Source organism: Micromys minutus, assembly GCF_963924665.1.
Source record: "Micromys minutus genome assembly, chromosome: 28".
NCBI lineage: Eukaryota > Metazoa > Chordata > Mammalia > Rodentia > Muridae > Micromys > Micromys minutus.
The window spans coordinates 3,314,584-3,336,199 of NC_137963.1; positions in this window are offsets into that span (position 1 = coordinate 3,314,584).

A 21,616-nucleotide genomic window follows, 5' to 3' on the forward strand; every position below is an offset into this window, starting at 1 on the left:
TGAGGTTGAAGTGGAATTTGGTGTTGTTCTGCACTACATCACTTTTGGAAGAGGAATCAAAGGAACACATAAAAATTTCAAACCAATAACACTCTCTATTTGGGAATTACTTTCATCTCATTCAAACAACTTCCCATTGGTATAAAGGCTTTTGATGTCTGAATAGCAAAGCTTGCCTTTCTAGGAATATGTGTTTATTATAGGTTTGGCTTCTGAGGCGATGTCGTGTGTCTTTCATTTTTATTGCCAGCATTTCTACTAGTCTTTTTTCTCATCTCAGTTTTCTCATTCCAGTTATTCAGACGCTGGAACAATCAGGTTTAGTCTGTGCCACCTCTTAAAGCCCCATTTTCTTGGAACACTTCAGAATTTTCAATTGCTACGCAAGATTGCACTATCTGGTCATTTCCTCCTAAATCTTACTGTAAAAGCTACCCATCCCTGTTTTCAACAAGAAAAAGGAAAAATCATAAATATGAATAGATAATAAATAATTTCTGATTAAATTTAAATTGTGGGTTTTTTAAAAATCTACTTTCTAATTCCACAATAATCTTTTCTCTTACAAAAATTCTAGAGGGTTATCTTTCAGAATAAATGTCAAATCCTTTTCCTTGGTTTCTAGTTTTGCTTATTTAATCCAAAATTATAAACATCGTGGAATACATCATTTATTTTATTATTTTGTGTAACTATTCATGTTAATGAGTAGTATTTATTCCTTGGTAATTGTTAAGGCAATTTAAATATGATCATGTTTCTGTTGTTATAATAATATGCCAAATTATTTAAAATTATGCTTACAGTAGAAACAATATAATAGAAAAGTGCAGTTATATAATTTATATGGTAAAAATTGAAATTTTACAATTGTACTCTAAATAAAGTTATGAATATAATATGTTACAAATCTACAATGGTATACCCAACTGTTAGTAATCATTGCTGTATTTGATGATTACTCAGTGAACTCATATATTTAATTGATCTGATATTTTATATACTAATATCATGAAAAAATAAATAATCTTTTAACAAGTTCATAATATACTGAAGAGACCTAATATTTCATGATGAAAGCTGATATTCTAACACATTTTTTGTATTCTGGAAATTCTTATGGATTTGGGATAGATTTTTCCTATACTGATATTACAATAATGTTGATATTGCAGTTATACAAATATTAGTGAAATTCATAAAGGCACAATCATCTAAATATATGATTTTGAAAAACTTAGAATCATAACTGTAATATTAAAGCTGTCCAAAAAAGTCATAAAGTTTAGTAATATAAGTATCTACCTTAAGCATTCCTTTACATAAGTCAATGCATAAATATAAACATATACTATTAAAGAAGAACATTTCTTATCTAGGATGGCAATTCTTCTTTCAGGAGTCTAAGGCAGTTCCACACAATAAAATGCTAACATCAGGGATGAGGAGGAAGTTCTCCTAGAAACGGTCAGCCATGGTTGTTGAAGAGACTTCCAAATCCTTATAATCTATTACTATTGCCCTTGGACTTAAAGCAGACCTATGGAGTGAGAACGTGAGGCTGATAAAAAATTAAATATTTTATTATTTAATATTACTGCAATATTTCACAGGTATTATATCACTGCTAATCAGTTCTCTCCTCTAGACACTTGCATAAAGTCTTCAGATACCATGAAAGCAATTTTTGCAGAGTAGAATTTTCAGTAACTTCCAGCTCAAGGTCCTCTGTGCTTTGTGTCTGAAGTTCATGGTGTTTTTGGTAATAATAACGTAGCTTCCACTTGTATTAGTTGGGATCCAAGGGCGATAAGGAAATGGTTATGGTAGATATTTATATTATCAAACGTTATGACATTTTTGGAGAGTTTTAATATTACCGTTATCCTTATTTTATATTTATTTCCTCCTAAGTAAACTCATTATTTTTTTATTTCTCAGAGAATAGCTGTATAAATATGAATAATACTTTAAAATGTACACTGAGCTAAAATTTTATGAAAGTGTTCTTTAATAGAAGGTTGTGTACTGTGGATTACTTGGTTGCCAAGGTTTAAGTCTGATATTACATGGAAAAACCCAAGCTCAGTACAAAATGACAGACTCCCTTTTTCATCAGATACTCTCCTTCTCTGATCTTGTCTGGGAATCTAGAAACCTCCCACACTCTGCCTGTTCAAAGTGACATGCCTTAATGAAATTACAGGTTCAGCTTCCTTTCTTCTAGTAAGGACCTGTCCAGCAAGCACCTGAAATTACTGACATCCCTTCCTATGCTGCTGAGGTATTTTAGTACAGTAGCATTTGCCCACATTGGATGCTCCTCCCCCTTTCCCAAAATATACAAACCTTGATTCACCTTGAATAACTTTGATCTGTCTCCTTGAAGAAGATCCCAGACTGTTATTATCCTCAGTGCATTCCTGGGCAGTATTAAACTCTTGGTCTTTGTGAGCCGGTAGCCAATAAATCAAGGGGGAAAAAAGGACCACTGTGAACTTTACTGTTATCAAGTATCATAAAACATAAAAGTCATTGGAGATACCAATCAGTGTAAAGAAGTGTCTATATCAGTGGTAAATGTTTCTTTATTGATCATAAAAAATGACAATGTTTCAAAACAACCTAATGATCACATTCATTATATATTCATTGACTACTCATCATATATTCATATAATAGAACATATTCTAATGTTTACTCATTTCAATATGTAAATTAACATTTAATTAAGTATGAACTTTCATTGCAATAGCAATTATACATTCCTGTTATTTGGGTTCTCACTGTGACTTTCAACCAGAAATACTTTGAATTTTGTTAGATGCTAAGTCTAACTACATACTTACTACTGATTTAGAAGAGCATGAAAGACTATGGTGGTTCTTTTTTTTAATTTTTATTTTGATTTAATTCTTCTCTTAAGATATTTTAATTAAAAAATTCCATCACTATCACTTTTCTCTCTTTAGCCTTTCCCAGCTACTCACCTTCTATAAGATCCCATTCTCCACTGACTACATATCTCAATGTGTACTTAATTATACTTTGACTGAAACACACAAACATATAAATACACATACACAATCTGCTGAGTTTGTTTTTCTTGGAAGAACATATATGATCTCAAGGATGGTCACTTTCCATTGGACATCCAAGAAGGGCCCAGAAAGACTTCCTTAGTTGAAGGTGACCACATAGGGAAGAAAAGTATTAAATAGAAATAAGATAGGAGGTTTGGTTAGAAGAGTGTTACAAGACTATGGGAGATATGAGAGGAATTAAAATAAAGGAAAAGGTTCTGCATCTGTGGATGAAGGAGGGATGTCAGTACAGGAGAAGAAAGAGATACAAAGGGCAAGTAATGACAAGGACTTTTGAAAAAGCCTCAAGTAATCATTCTCTTTTGTATTTTCTGTTAATTGTAAAGCAATTCTTCTCAATTTATAAGAAAATATATCTATTTCAAACTTAATTAGTGATGTATCTATGCCATAATATTTTACATTCAAAATATGGTAAGCTATACTTAAGCAAAGCAAGCATTATTTTATAAGAGATTAAGGAAACATTTTTTGTTTTCTGCTTAGCATCTCAGATTTGCCCTTCTTTTATGTCATGTATCTAATTAGTTGCAGCAAGGGCTGCCTAATTTAGGTCATTGCTTAGTGATGCATCAGTGATGAAAAATTGCTGTTTAGTGTGTCAGCTTTTTAAGTTTACCACAAATATAAAATAATCTGTTGATACATAGCTTTTTCCCCCCTACTTCTATAATCATGAAAAGAGAGATGTGACGGGAAAGGGGGAGGGGTCTTTATTTTTCCTTTGAAGAACCCACTTACCATTATACAACATCATCAAATTTATTTGCATGTCAATATTTAATCATCTCTTTCATTTTAATTAGCTCATTTTTTTTTTTTTTTTTGCTCTCTGTTTGTTTTGTAATGAAGATGAAACATTCCACATGTTGGGCAGGTGCCCTACAACTGAACTATATATCTACAATTTTGTTCTTTTTAAATTTTAAATAGGACCATTCTGTCTCCTGTCTGTAAGTGTAACAGAGTATTATTAATAATGTCATGGATTAGTGTTTACTTATGGGATGTGTTTCACATTGGGTCATTTATTAGTCAGCCATTCCCTCTGCTCCAATGTTTTCCCTGAATTTAGTTTAGACACTAAGCACATTTGGGATTGAAAGTTTTTTTTAAGTAAGGGTGTCCTTACTTTCCCACTAAGAAGCATGCCTGGCTTCAGTACTTGACCTCTTCGGGTTCCATGTCTCCTCTGTTAGGCATCTTGGCTAGAGTCATCTGCATTTACTCCTGGCACCCTCTCCCATCTCAGATTTTTGGAACTTCCTAATGATTCCCCGCTCCCACACCCTCCACCATATTCCCAGCAGCTGTGGATTTCTATTTATTCACCTGGCACTCTGTGACTCTCTCCTGTCTCCCCATACCCTGTACGCCTTATCCCTCCATTCTTCATGCTCCCATCTCACAATCATTTTCTTTCTCCTTCTTCATCTATGACTATTTCACTTCTCTGGTGATTCAAGCATCCTCCTTTGAGCCTTATTTCTGGTTTAACTTCTTTGTGTGTACGTGGTGTATCATGAGAATCCTGTGCTTAATGGATAATATCCAATTAACAGTGACTACATGCTATGCATGTCCTTTTAGGTTGGGTTATGTTTAGGGTTAGGATTAGGACTAGGGTTAGGGTGGGGCTAGGAAAGGGAACCCCATGGGAAAACACAAAGAATCAACAATCTTGGACTTCTGGGAGGTTTCAGAGACAGATCCATCAACCAAAGAACACATACAGGCCAGAGTGAAGTCCCTGGCACATAGGTAGCAGAAGTGTAGTTCAGTCTCCATGTGGCCCCAAAATACTCCCGGGGGGCTACCTCTAAATCTGTGTCTCTGTCTGTCTGTCTGTCTGTCTGTCTCTGTCTCTCTTTCTCTCTGTCTCTCTGTCTCTCTGTCTCTCTCTCTCTCTCTCTCTCTCTCTCTCTCTCTCTCTGTGTGTGTGTGTGTGTGTGTGTGTTCTACTTGAAGATCAGAACATGAGGTGTCAGCTATTGTTGCTAACATGCATTTTTTTTCAATACCAAGATGAGATGATGACATCATTTTCTTTACATTCCTTTACTCCCCAAATCCTTAAATAATTTTAGGAAATTATTAGATTTTTCACTTGATTGTGTTGCACTTAAGAAAAAAGGACCAAATATTTAAAAATATTTAATGTGTAGAATTTTCCTGTAAATAACTGGCTTCAAAAATTACATGCATTTTATATAAAAATAATGTCTTTGCCTTTGAAATAGAAAGTATTTGATTGTATCCATGGTGTATCATTTAGAATGTGTGCTAATTGCAAACAATAAAGCACCCATAGTCCCACTTTCCTAATGTTACACAAGAAAGCTATGTGACTCTTGGTCACCCAGATAACTTTAGTATTTTGGGATACTTTATGAGCCCATGACACAATTCTGACAGTAATTAAGCTTTGTCTTAAATAGTTTGCTAAAGTGCTAACAAAGTAATGTTGATAGAGTAAAAAAGAAAATAGCATAACAATTTGCTTTTGCTCACAATTTCTTATGTGTTGCCTATTTTAAAATATTAAATACTCACCATATGTTTCTTCTCTAAGAGATAAATGTCTGTAGAAAAATGTTGGAGATCTTGTAAGTCATTTTATAATCATGTATAATGTAATTATTTGGCAATCAATGGGGAATATTAAGTATGTACAAAATTGAAAACCCCATGAATTTTCCACATATTTAAAATATTTGTTCTAAATAGTGCACATGTGATAAGTACATTTTAGTTAAAATTTTCTCATTAACATCAAATATCAAATCCAGTCTATTAGAAAAACTTTTATGGAGTCTAGATAAGTTTTCAAAGTTTCCTCTTAACCTCAAGGCTATAAGTATAGGAAACTTACCTATCAGTTCCTATCATTTAGGACTTAAGAAATATGTTGTAAAATTTCAGAGATAATGCTCTTATTATAAAAACATGAAAATTGATGAGCATATTGGCAAAACTTTTGGACGATGACATTCCTTTGCGTACTGGAACAATAAATAAGAGACTTCTCATCACTAGAAAACTGCCACAATTGATAATTGTAAATATTTCAGGAAGCTTCAAAAATAACGTTGAACTAAGGATGAAATACTTCATTATATTGAAATTGTACAAAATGTCTTTTATATTTGAATAAAATTTATCAACTGTAGAACAGAAATAGGAAAAATCTTTTTTATGTCCAATGTGCTTTCATTTTCTTTTTATACTTTAATTCATGGTTTTAAGTTTTATAATTTTATATGGATATATAAAAATACCCCAAAATACCTGGTTATTTCATCTAGTATATATCTATCTATCTATCTATCTATCTATCTATCTATCTATCTATCATCTATCATCTATCTATCTATCTATGCATCTATATTTTCTTCCACACGAAGCTTGATTTTGGTCTAATTCCCACTTCCAAACACAATGTTCTGAGGCAAACTGCCTTATCATAACCTGATTGTGATACTGCAGTTGATAGAGTAAGAGCCTGATTCTTGACATGCCTCAAAATGTAGATCTGCCATCTATCTCCATAGTTGTATTAAACATGGAGGCATGGTGAAATGCCGGGTAATCTTATTCAATGTGCTACCTTGAGAAAAAAAAATTAAAAGGCTCATTGATCTTCCAACCTAATCTTGGTTTTGTCCTAAGGTTCAATTTCTCTAACTAATAATCCTACTTATGATTGGATCCTCTTCTTCCTCAAGGTAGTTGGAGAACTTTGCAGATGTGTGTGGTATCTTTTCTTGAGAGATAAACGTCTACTTACTGGGTGATTCTTACAGAAAATACAATTTCCTGGGATCTGTTTTCTCAGTCAGGTAGCCATAAAAAAGGAGTAGTGATGTTTGTTCAAAATATTTTCAATCCTGTCCATTATTAAAGTCAAATATTCAACAAATGTAATTGACTGTTCATGAATCTCAGAGGAAAAATTAAAGTTTAGTTTTCAACTAATTTGAAGTCACATGCTCAGATCTTAAGAGATTAAGGGAGAAAAGTCTTAATGGCAAAGCCAGATTTGACAGCACAAGGCATTACCTGCACATAAGTAGATAAAACAAGGAAGCAAACAAAGGAAAGAATGAGTCATTGGCAGTTATTTAGTAAATATAAGCCCAATACCCTGATGCAATTAACAATTTTAACTTACATATATTGTTAATGAGAGAAACACTGAATTTTGTTCACAGTCTATAGATGTCTCCATCTGCAGTAACCTATTATCCATTTTTACACTATCACACAGAAGGCTGAGACTTGTTCTTCCAAGTATAAGTTTAAATATAGCTGTCATGACAGATAATTCATTCATTACTCTCAAACTTCTCTACTACTCAGACAGGAGAATCTTCTTTTTATTGGACTGGCAAATCACACTGAATACTTTATTTGCCATTTTTGTGAATAAAATGTAATTTTCCAGAACACTCACTAAGTTCCTTCAATATAAATTGTAAGTCCTACAAAAGAAAACGCAGGTTCACATCTTACCTATTTTAATATTGCATTCTTGGTTGAATTCCAAGGTGTGTGTGTGTGTGTGTGTGTGTGTGTGTGTGTGTGTGTGTGTGTGTGTGTATGTGTGTGTGTTTGTGTGTGTGTGTGTAAATAAAGATATAGAGTATTAATATATAAATTTTATTAGTATAGTATTGGTATGATTAATATATTTAAAGGTAAGGTAGGAGTATCTAAAGAAGAAAATGAGAGCACTGAAAATTTCAATAGGTACACTAAAAACAAACACGCATTCTGTACAGATGAATTCTTTAAAGATGACAAAGCATATGTTGAATCTTTTTTCAACCCCACAGTAATGAAGATGCAATTGGGTGAATTAAACCCTCAATCTCATTTCTAATTTTCTTCTTTTTTCCATAATAACTCAGCAAAATGAAAGTGACATTCAAACTTAAAACATGTTTAATTTTGCCAATATATTAAACAAAAATCAACATGTTATTTTAAACCTCAATCAATTAATTTTGAATGCACAATGAATTTTATAAAAGTGTAAAGATTACCCCCATATGATCTTCACATCTGCCTGAACCTGTGGCAGATTGGTGAGACTTCAACCCTCTTTGACCCAACTGACTTCCTGTCACAAAAGAGGTTTACCATAACCAGGACAAATCTACAAACTTTCTCCTGAACCCAAAGCCAGCCTGTTTTCTAGGAGGACTGACTGAACCAGGGAGACAAGAATACATAAATACAGGAAGACTGCTCTACCCAGGTACATAGGATGCCTTCTCTAATCAGAGACAACACTGCTTGCCTCTAAGGAGGCCTGTTCCAGTCCAAAAAACAAAGACCAGTTAATACCAGCAATAACAAGATACAGAAAGGCAAGCACAGACATATAAGGAACACACATGAGGCAATGTAGTTTGGCCCCATCAAAGACCACTTTTCCTACCACAGCAAGCCCTGTATAATTTAGCACAACAGAAGAGCAAGATAATGACCAAAAATCCCATGTCATGAAGATAATAGAGGCCTGATGATAAAAGGATGATAAAATGACTCCCTTAAAGAAATACTGGAAAATATGAGCAAACAGAACCACATGAAGAGGAAACTAATAAACATCATAAAATACAGGAAAATATAACCAAGCAGATAAATATAATGTACAAACCAAGACTTAGAAATGTAAATAAAAACAATAAAGATATCACAATTAAAGGCAACCCTGGATATGTAAAACCTAGGAAAGATATAAGGAACTAGAGATTCAAGCATCACAAACAGAATATAAGAGATGAAAGAAAATAGCACGTGTAGAAGATACTATAGAAGATATGAACAAATTTGTCAAAGAAAATAAAATTGTGTAAAGTTCATAATCTAAAACATCCAGAATGTTTGGCACACAATGAAAAAACCAAGCTATGGAATAATATGAATTAAAGAAAATTAAGATTTCTCGTTCAAAGAGACAGAAAAAAAATCTTCAATAAAATCATAGAAGAAACCTTTCCTTATCTAAAGTAATTAATGTTCATAAATATACAATAAAGCTAGAGAACACCAAACAGTTCAGAAAGAAAAGAAAATCTTCCTGCATATAATAATAAAAACAAAATGCACAGAACAAATAAAGAATATTTAAAACTGTTAGGGCAATAAAGTCAAATAACATATCAAGACAGGGCTCTCAGAATTATTCTAGACTTCTCAAGCAAGAACATTTTGGATAAATGTCATACAGACCCTAAAATACCACATATGTCAGGAACATAGACTATACCCAGCAAAACTCTAAAACACCATAGTTGGAGAAACCAAATTTAAACAGTGTCTTTATACTAATCAACTCTTTGGAGGTTACTAGAAACCAAATTCCAACACAAGGAGGGTAACTACATCCAACAAAACCTCAAACATTAATTATATCAAACAAACCAAAAAGAAGAGAACCATTCACACATAACACATACTCTAGCAACAAAAATAACAGGAATCAACAGCCATTTGTTTTCAATATCTTTTGATATCAATGGATTCAATTCCCCAATAATTAGAGACAGGCTAGCAGATGGCATATGCCAACAGGATCCATCAAGTTGCTGCATACACAAAACATACCTAAGCAACAAAGATAGCCACTACCAGAGGGTAAAGTGCTGAAAAAAGGTTGCCAACCAACCAGTCGGAAGAACCAAGATGTAGTCACAATTCAAAATTCTAATAAAATAGATGCTGAACCAAATGTAATCTAAAGAGATGGGGGAAGGACACTTCCTACTCATCAAAGGAAGTCTTATCAAGATGAAGTCTCAATTATGAACATTTATGGACCAAATTCAAGGGCACCCACATTCATAAAAGGAATTTTACTAAAGTATAAAACACATACTGAAACTCACACAATGAAAGTGAGAGACTTTAATACTTACTCTGACCAATGAACAGGTCATTAACATAGAAATTAATCATAGACACAGGAAAGTAACAGGATCTATGAAACAAACAGATTTAACAGACACATACAGAATATTTCACTGCAAAACACAAGAACATTTTTAAACTAAAAAAATTGACCATATAATCAAACACGAAACAAGATTTAACCAATGGAAATAAACCTGAAATAATCTCATGCATTTTATTGGATCACCACAAACTGACTGGATTTCTATAACAACAAAATAACAGAATGCTCACTTATTTGTGGAACTGAACAACTCTCTACCCAATGACTACTTGGTCAGTGAAGAAGTATAGAAAGAAATGTAAGGCTTTCTAGAATTCAATGAAAATGAAAGTACAACATACCCAAATTTATGGATCAGAATGAAAACGGTGGTAAAGAAAAACTCATAACACTCAGTGTCTTCAAAAAGAAATTTCAGAAATCCTATACAGGCAACATAATAGCATCCTTGAAAGTTCTAGAACACACAAAAAAAAAAAAAAACAGCACACCCAAGGGGAGTAGATGGTACGAAATGGTCAAACGTAAAACAAAAATCAACCAATTAGAAACAAGCAGAATAAAACCAAAAAAAACCAACAAAATGGAAAGCAGATCTTTGAGGAAATCAACAAGAAAAATAAACCCTTAGTCAAACTAAGTAAAATGTACAGAGACTTATTTAAATTAACAAAACCAGAAATGGAAAGGGGGACAAAACAAGAATAACAGAAACAAAAATCTTCAGATTGTTCTACAAAAGCCTACTCTAAACAGAACTGTAAAATGCACAGGAAATGGTTGATTTCCTATACAGATACCATGTACTAAATAAAATCAAGATCAGGTGCACTTTACTAATAGTCTCATAACCTCCAAGGAAATAGAAGCATTCATTAAAAAAAAAAAAAAAAAAAAAAAAAAAAAAAAAAACTGCCAGCTGACAAAACACAAGGCCAGATGGTTTTGCTGCAGAAATCTACAAAGAAGATTTGATACCAGTATTTATCAAACTGTTCCACAAAATAGAAACAGAAGGAACACTGCATTATTCATTGTATGTAGCTACCATTACTCTGATAACTAAACCATACAAATACCGAACCATGAAAGAAAATTCAGATCAATTTTGCTTTTGGATATCAATGCAGAAATAATAAAATTCTCATAAAGCAAATCTATGAACACAAAAAAACCACCATTCACCATGATTAAGTAGCCTTTATCCCAGGGATAAAGGTATGCTTCAATATTAAAATCAATCAACATAATCTACTATATAAACTGGCTCAAAGAGAATAATCACAAAATTGTCTCATTAGATGGTGAAGTAACATTATCCCAAATCCCCAATAGTGTGGCGAGAGAACCTGAAAAGACTATCTCCAGTAGATAGACAGGGTTCCCAGTAGAGGGATAGTGCACCCATCAATCTTGTGAATTTTCGATCCAGAGGAAATCTAAGGACAACAATGAAACAGAGACTGCAAGAAAGGTCACCCAGTGACTGGCCTCAGTTGGGATCCATCCATTTAGTGCCCAGGCACTAAACCCAGACACCGTTACTGATGCCACGTTGTGCTTGTACACAAGAGCCTGGCATCCTTTGAGAGGCTCTACCAAAAGCTGAACAGGACAAATAGAAATACAGGCAACCACTGCTCTGAAGTGGAGGAACCCGATGGAAGAGTTGGGGAAAGCGTTGAAAGAGATCAAGTGGCTAGCAATCCCATAGGAAGACCAACAGTATCATCTAACCAGGACCCCTGGGAGCTCCCTGAGACTAAGTCCCCAACCAAAGATCTTTGTTTGTTCCTTGGTCCAGGCACATAAGTCACAGAGGACTGTCTTGTCAGGCCTCAGTGGGAGATGATTCCTTTAATCCTGCACATTCTCGATACCCTAGGATGGGGGAATCACGTGGTAAGATGAGGTGGTTATGGGTGATTAGCTGGGTGAGTGAATACCCTCTCACAATCCAGGGAAAAGAGGCATGTGGGTGGGGAACTTTTGCAGGCGGGTGGGGCAGCACTTGCTAGTAAGTATTTAAAATACTAATAAAAACAAATGAAACGAAAGTGTAAAGGTCAGAATCATCCAAAACATCTACCATTAATTATTATATAGATAATGTATTGTTTATGGATTAAATGTTAATAAAATATTGATAAATAAATATATCTGCATATATATTTATATATACACATACTTTAGATCCTAGTAAAAAGTTACTGCATTATTTTTTAAAATATCATGCCTTGCATATTTATCATCGCACTGTCAGGATTACACATTTTCTCTAAACCCACAACTTTGAGTCCCCACTTATTTTAATAACACATTGAGTCTTGTTCCTTTTATCAAATACCATTGGATGTACCTGCTTTATCTACTGGAAACCCTACTTTAAACAAAAAACTGACTCTACCCCAGAAAAGATGTCCATAACATCTTATTTCGAAGGGACTTTTCATGACCCTCTTCACCCTCCATATTAGAACTTGGACTATCTGACCTGAAAGTTTTATGCAGGCAAACACAGATTCTATTAATAAATGACTAGAATAGTTCCTGTTATATCTGGAAGATTGTTTTTCACTACATTTCTATGATTTCTAGCCCCTGTACTTCATTATATTCAGTAGCAGGGTTTCATAACCCTTGGGACGATTCTTATATAGATATACCTTTAGTATCTAAACAATCCATTAATACTCTGTATTAATATTCACTGTCTAGATTTGTAAAAATTAATGTAAAATTATATGTTAACTACCATCCACTGTACAACGAAATTCTTCTAATGTGATCTGAGAGATGCTTAAATTTATAGGTAAATAGATACACATATAAAAGATATTTTGGTAATCTGTCCAATTATGAGAATAGAGGTTGTAGATTCACCCACGGGGCCTGTATGTTTGCCAACCATTTGTTCTTGGCCAGATTTATCATACCTGTCATGTTTCCTCATATGGAGCTGGCCTCAAATCAAATGTGAAAGCAGATGGTTGCCCTGTAACATTTGTGCAACAATTGCCCATAGGAAGATATCTTGCCAAGGAGGTAATTATTGCAGTTCAGAGGTATCATAGCTTGGTCAGAATGCTGATGGTTGTCTTCACCAGTAAGACATATAGCACCTACAAGTACTCCAAAAGTTATCCAGCATAGATGAAATGTCCAGGACAGTACCAATTCCTGAAACATAACTAACATATAGAATGTCTTCATTAATAAAGTCTTAACATCTTAGTACTTATCAAGACCAATGGCAGCCGGTTATATTATTTGTAGTGTTTTCAGAACACGTCTGACCAAAAACCTTAGGGGAAGGTATCCAACACCTAGGATTGAGAATAGTATCCTCTGTCAGGTAACTCCAATTAAACTCTTTTGTATGAACATGTATGCCCATATGTATGAAGTATATAAAATAGTAGGTTTCTTTAAGGATTTAAAAAATTACATCTTTACTACTTGTAGTTATCCTTTCCCTAATATCCTCTTTAGCTCATTCATAACATCATTCTCCCTATTGAAACCTCCATCCTTTCCCATTCATACAGTCTTTCTTCCTCGTCTTCATTGGTGACCACTGAGTCTTGAAGAAGGAATATGATGGAGATATGTAATCGAGAGTTAAGCACTACACAATCTCCCATTCTCCAAATATCAACCAATTGTAAGTCTCTGTATTACTCACTGTTGCTGTAAAAATAATTTTCTCTGTAGTTCACAAGGTTCATATCCAAATAATCTCACTGATTTTTTAACTGCTTAGAAACAGTACCTATCATTTTCTTTTTATTTTTTATACATCCCCCCACACACATGCCCCTTTTCCATTTCATTTTCTAATACGATAAAAAATCTCTAATATCAATGATATATCCAGATCAGAAGCAGCTTAGCATCTCCACATCTTGTGTCATTTGATTTCATCTACCAAAATTTTTAATATTTACCTATCATTGGAGAGTTAACTTAGAATTATAATATTCACTTAACCATTTTCTTATAATTCGTGAATATTTTCTATTTATTTGCTATAGTTACTGAAGTTCACTTTCATTCATAAGAACTTTTCAGCTCCCAAACTAAGTGATTTCTTTACAATACATTTAAGAATAATGGAAACGTGGGTCTGGAGACATGGTTCTGTGATTAAGAGCACTAGGTCCTGAGTTCAATTTCCAGCAACCATATTGTGACTCACAATGGGATCCAATGTTCATACATAATAAATAAAAGTATAAAGTCAAAGAAAATTAGAATTTTTTGCTTGGCTCAGTATCACTATGTAATATGTCAATTACATTACTCAGATTGTAAATATTAGCAAATGTGTCTGTAATGCAGGAACAGAGATACACCAAACTCAATACTATACAACAGTAAAGAACATTCTTCAGAGAACTTGTATGTAGGGGTCCACGATACATCCTTATAGAAAACAGAGGTTTGGATGTCTTAGTGTTAATTTAAACCTCTTAGGTTAGTAGTGGATGACTTTTACCTTTCCTTCACTTGATGGGTTGGCTATATCTCCAGAGTATCTGTGCCTTTGTAATTAATTAAGACTCCATGATATTTGGGAGACTTTTTCTGATTAACTATACTTAACATAAGTTACATAGTGGGGCAGCTTCCTAGTTGGCTGCCAATGAGGGCTACTCTTTCCTGGAGTTGACAGTGTTGCACGTTTGCATATCTGTGAAACAGAAATTTAGACTCCCAAACTTCCAGTTTGCACCCTGTCATGGACTCACCTGGTTCTGGGTAACTCAGTCTTCTCATCGAGTAGCCATTTTCATTGGGAACAACAATGGATCTCGCTTTTTGTGAGCTTATTGGATGTCTTTTTAGACAACTTTGCTAGAAAATGTTCTGAGGGTTTTACTGTAGTTCATGAAATGAATGGTTCTGAAATTTTATGAATTGAACATTTTACAAAACTATCCTCATTTTGATTTGTCTGTTATCTCTACTTAGTTAAGTAAGGATTACACATTTGGGAGAATAATTACAAAGATGTAACACAGAATTTGCCACCCCAGATGCAATGGAGGGAAACACTCTGAGGAGGAACCTACAGTTATCAGTGCTTACAGTGGTTTCTCTTTCACTGTGACTACCATACTATTTTTAGTCTGTAGTAAGTATATTGTAGGTAGGCAAAATTAAACAAGTAATTTCTAACATTGAAAACACATAGCAATCAGTTTTGGAATGATTATTGATTGAATAAACTCTTATTTTTGTTGACCGATAAAGTTCTGTCTCCAACATCCATTCTCAGTAGACATTCAGCAATATAAAGTATGCTTTTTTCCTTTATTAATTCATTTACAAATTGATTTAGTTTTGATTCATGTTAGTGTGAAATTGTGATTCTTGGTTCAGTTGGCTCAACTCCTTTAAACCCGTGTATATGTTGATTTCAGACTTTTTAGACAAGTACAATAATTGCAGCTCTTCCTGAATTTCAGTCATTCAAGACAGATTGTTTTATTTTCATGCTTCTTATACTTCCTACAGAAGTTATTTCTCTGTCCACCCCCTAAATACTGATCCTTAGTCTACTCTTGTTTGTATACTGGTTAACTAACAAGGCATTTCTCTTGTGAACATTAGTAGCTAACAGGAGCAGATAATCTTGCATAAACAAAGCCCTGATGCTAGCCCTGCTCACTTCTCTGTAAGGAATGCAGTACCAGATATTCTTACCTGGCAACGAGGTTAGAAACATATATTTATGTACATATGAATACATTTTCATATACAAATTTATACTCCGTATATGAGTTATAAACATAATCAGAACCAATTAATTCTTTGTATTAAAAACTATTAAATGAAAAAAATCACAAGTAGCAAAAGTGATTTTATTTGTTACAGTTAATAACCAAAGCATAAAAAAGGTATCTGTAAATATATCTCTCTGAGGTTTACTGAAATAAAATAGTTATTCATGTGAGCCAGATCTGATGGCTCAAATCTTGAACCATAGCAATTGAAAGATTAATCCTTCCAGAATGCAATGGATTAAAGGCCAACCAAGGCTACATAGAGTACCAGACTAATCTGGGCTACAGAATAAACACTACATCAATTACCCCCTCAAAAAGTCCTTTGCAAGATAATAACTTGGTGTTTCATAATTAGAAATTAAAGCAAATATAAAGCAACTAATAAATGCCCCTGGATGGATGTGTCAGGGTGTTAATTTGTCATGAAAACTAGCTGATGGTCTCTTTTTCCTACTGTTCCACATCATAATTTCTACCAAATCTTTCTATCCTTTCATATGTACCACAAATTTCCTTTATAATTCCGGTCTCTAGCCAATGCTAAAAAGGTTTTGGAATCCCTTTTCTTTCCACATTTCAAAATACATTCTAACTTTTGGAAAGCAATTGTTTTTATCTAAAGCACACTGATGTGTCAGCTGAGTATTTAAATGCTAAAATATTGTTTCAGAACATATTTTCTCTGCAAAAATATATTGTGTAGAGTTATATATTAACGAGGGGTTATTTTTGTCTTTAGTTCAGAGCATATATAAACATTTATTAAAACTTAATCTAGATTTTACATCATTATCTCACTCAGTATGGGTTTATTATTAATTTAACATATGACTTAAATTTTGAGTCAATATTCAATTTTGAAGAATTTTAGTCAATTTTGTCCAATTTTCTCTGACTTATGCCTGTATCTCTATAGAAGTTTATGTTTTATATATATATGACATGTCAGAACATAAAACAATTAGAAATAGTAAGACAGTGAAAAATCAAGTTGCTTGCGGATTGATTTCCCATAGATTTATATAACCATTCTATAAACAATAAACTTATTTTAACTTTTACAATATTTTATGTCTCTTTTCATATAAATCTGAAGATGCCCATTTACTTGTTTTCTATTATAACAAGGGAATTTTGCAATATTTGCATATAAAATATGAAATAGATAAAATCAAACTAGAAAACATGATCAGCAGATAAGCTCTGTTACTTTGTACTTTTTGTTTAAAACATCAAGTTTAGATCAAATGTCAGATAACATTGTCTACAAGGGCCCCAGCATAACAAAATAAGGCTCAAAATGTAGGAGTTAAATAAAAATAATATGCCTCTGCTTTTATAATGAGAAAGAAGAAATAAATAAACCTAGTTTTAAATGATAAATCTTAATATGTCATATTTTAAAATGCATATTAATTTGTAGTGCAAGGATATTAATCAAAGGAATAAACTTGGTTTAAGGGATATCTTTCTTAATTATGATTCAGTTAGTATTTCCATTACTGAAATTTAGTGGAGACCTTATCTGCTGCTGATGCTGATTTTTAGTTTGATTTTATGCAGTTCATATTTTAATATGCAAATACTGCCAAATTCTGTTATCCACCTTGAGCATATGGTTTTAATTGAGAATATTTAACACTTGGAAGACATTTTTAGATTTCATTAACTCTTCTCCTCATATGTATATTTTAGCATGTTATCACATTGCAGATCAGAGTCTTGCAAAGGGCTGTTAGATGGGAGCTCTTCAATTACACAGCTAAATGGATTGGGAAATATGGGAAATTTATTTGCACTTGCTTCGGCATCTAAAAAATGTTGCTGGCATTTTAATTAAACTTTGGAAATATTATTTATACATTTTTGTAGGCATGGTCAAACTCCTCCACTTGACAACATGAAAAGTTCATTAAATATTTTAAAATTATTGATGATAAAAATAAGATTAGTTTCTGTCAAAATGACTTTTCATGGTTATAGTGTTCACACATAAACACTACTTAACATGACTTTAAATATAATTCATGAAAAATCATCAAGGATAGGAATGTTAAGTTTTATAAACATCTCGTGTTAACATGTAAGTTGTGATTATTTTTTCACATTCAAATGAAAATAAGTTCTGTGCTTCAGTGAAACAAAATAATATGTTTTCAAGGTAAAATAAAATAAATCTGTGATGTATACAGTCAAAATAGTAAGTTTCTATTTCAACAGGTACATGGCATTAGCATGTACAAAAGTCAACATAAATCTGGGATTTCAAATCACACTATTTGGCATTAATATTTTTTTGTTTTCACTTCTTAAATCTGCTCAAACCCTTTGATTTTTATTTATATATATAAATCATATTTATTATAATTGATATATATATGTATACACATATATATTACAATACAACCACTGTCCTCCTCCAAGTCCTCCTTCCCATATTTTCTCATCCCATTCCTCCCCACCCTTTTATCTGAGACAGTGCTTCATCACTGCAGCAGGACTTCCCCTCCCTAGGGCCTCAAGTCTCTCCAGAATTAGGCCTGTCTTCTCCCACTAGGGCCAGGCCAGACAGTCCTCTGCAATTCATGTGCCAGGGGCCTTGGATCAGCCTGTGTATGCTGCTTGGCTAGTGGCTCAGTTTGTGGGAGTTCCCAGGGATCCAGACTGGTTGAGACTGCTGGTCTTCCCACAGGGTCACCCTACCCTTTAGCTTCTTCACTCCTTTCCAGAATTCAACTACATGGGGCCTCAACTTCTGTCCAATGGTTGGGTATAGGTTTCTTCTGTCTCAGTAAGTTGCTGATTGGGCCCCTCAAAGGACAGGCATGCTAGGCCCCTGTCTTTAAGCACATCATAGCATCAGTAATTGTAAAAGGCCTTAATGCCTCCCTCATCCCCCATGAGATAGATTTCAAGTTGGGCTGGTTGCTGGACTGCCTTCCCTTCAGTCTCTACTCCATGTTTTGTCCCTGCAGTTCATTTAGACAGGCACAATTCTGAGTCGGAAATTTTGACTGGAGGGTGGAAATCTTGACTCCACACTTGAAGCCTTTTCTATGTACTGGAGCTGGAGTCTTTCGGTTTCCTCTCCCTACTGATGGACTTTTCTTCTGTGGGTACTTCAATTAAGTCTTGATAATCACATCTCAGGTTTCTAGTACTTTGTAGAAGGTACCCCACCTCCTGCCACCACTGCCTGGTACATATTCTTATTTATTCCTGGCCCTCTAGGCTTCTTTCCTGTCTCCCCTCCCATACCTGATCCTTTTTCTGCTCCCTTTCTGCTCCCACCCAGGTAGCTTCTTCCTCTGCCCTCTGTAATATTTATTTATTTTTTCTCCTTTCAAAGTGGAACTGAAGCATCCACACTGTTTTTCTTTTGTTTTGTTTCTTAGTCTTGAGCTTTAGATGGCCTGTGAATTGTATTGTGGGTATCCTGAGCTTTTGGGATAATATCCACTTATCAGTGAGTGTACACCAAGTGGGCTCTTTTGTGACTGGGTTACCTCACCCAGGATGAGGACGATAAGGGAAGATACTCTGTGAAATGGGTCCTGGAGGAGGTAATATTGGGGATGTAAGTTAATTAAATAAAAATTAAAAATTCCACAGATTAGAGTGAAAAAATACATTTTAGTGGTGTTGTGATATAATACAAAGACAATAGTATAGTGTAGATATTCACCTACCTTCCTGCCCCAAGTACAACTTTACTAAAATGAGTAACAACTACACATAGATATTCTTAGCATATTTTACTCTGTGTTTTACTAAGCCATTGTTTTCATTACTTCTAAAATACTTTAAATTACAATTGTTCCTAGTATACTTCTCATAGGACAAGCATTTTAGTGTCCCATCACTGCATTTGGCAATGGCTCCCTCAATAAATAATAGAACAGTATCAATTGCACCTCTCTATTGTTCATTATCCAGTGCAAACCACAGAGAATCAATTGCCTTGTGGTTTTTGGTTTTTTTTTTTGTTTTGTTTTGTTTTTTTTTTAACAGAACATAGATGCTCCTTCAAGGATCCTTTCAACAGTTCAGGCATATGTTCTCCCTAAACATGTCATTTTTTAAACAAATGATGCTACCTTGACATGTACATTCACTGCTGTCAGCAAATAATATTATGTTGTCTCTCCAACACTTAATCTCTTTCACTGCATAATAATTGAGCCATTTTCAGGCTTATAATTTTTTGTTTCACTTTCTATGAAGAAATCATTTTCTGACCAAGTTTTCTTTGCTAATTATCCTACTATTTTGTGATCATTAATTTACTGTTAGTAGGTGACATTATGATGAGTATTCATTATTCAAAAACAATGTGATTAAACTCAATCAAAGACTTTGGACAAACATCAAATAGTAGCATACTTAAAAAATTAATGTCATTAATTATTTATGAGGTGAAAATTAAAATTACAATATGATACAGATTTATTTAAAATATAGGAAGTAGTAGGTATCAGGAAGATAAATGAGTTCACAAGTACTTTGTTGTTTGTATATGACAAAATCATGCCTTATTTCTAATGCTGCTGCTTGTAAACTAACAAATAACTCTTCTGTCTGTCTTGTTGAGATCCTACAAATCTCATGGTCTATACAAAGTCACAACCAGTTTATTCTTCCTGTTCTTTCCATCTCTCAATGTGCATTGGGTCTAGTTATTAAATATTTGGGAAACCTCTCACGGATGTCTGCATCTATTGAATTAAAGCTAAATCAGTAAATAAAGCCAGGTAATAACAATTCAAGTCTTGACTTTTGTTCATGATATTATAACAGTTGTGATATCAGAAAGATAATAGAAATTAAAAGGCAATACAGAAGTGCTGATTCATAGCACATCACCTCAGAATCATGCTGACCAGAGCTAATATGATTATAATAATAATGCATTATTATAAATTAGACCAAATTCAAGAAAAATTTTAGCCTTGATACAATATTGCTAATTGAACAAATTTTCTTAAGTACCTAATGCATAAGTGTATGTAGGCACTGAACTAAACAGTTTTGATTCTCATTAATATCAGATTAATAATAATAAATAATGTTTCTTTACAATGTAACAGCTGTAAAATAAAGCACATTTCTAAGAATTTTCTTATCATAGCACTTTCTATATAGAGCTGTACTTATTGATTTAATGTCATGCATATACAAAAATATGCATGCATATACATGCAAATATACACATATTTAAATACATACATGCAATTACATATATACAAAGACATATGTTAGATTCTGGTCGTACTTACCCCTCTACCTTCTCTTCTCGCCTCCCAACTGCAATATGTTTCTCTCCTCTTAATACGATTTTATTATCATACATTTTGTTTTATTTTTGTCCTCCTGAGTTTATCTGGTAATTCTTCTAGGTATGGGCATATAACTATTTGCTGGAACATGGGTAACTTACTATTGGCTCTAACTTGGAAGACAGTGACTTCCTTCCAGTACTCAGCAGCCTCCAATTAATTTTCTGAAGAGAGGCTAGGCACTATGTGCTCTTTCATCTTACAAACCTGGACATTTACATGTCTTCTCTGTCAAGGTTCCCAGAATCCCTTTCATTTCCTGTATGGAATATACACATGTCATGAGAGAAGAGAGGACTTTATGTATTTTACAATACTGTAGATCATAAATTTCTTCATTTTTTCTGCCATATTTCTACAATCATATCATGGAGAGATATAGGTGCTATTTTGAGAGCTGAGGACACAGTAGTCACTTAT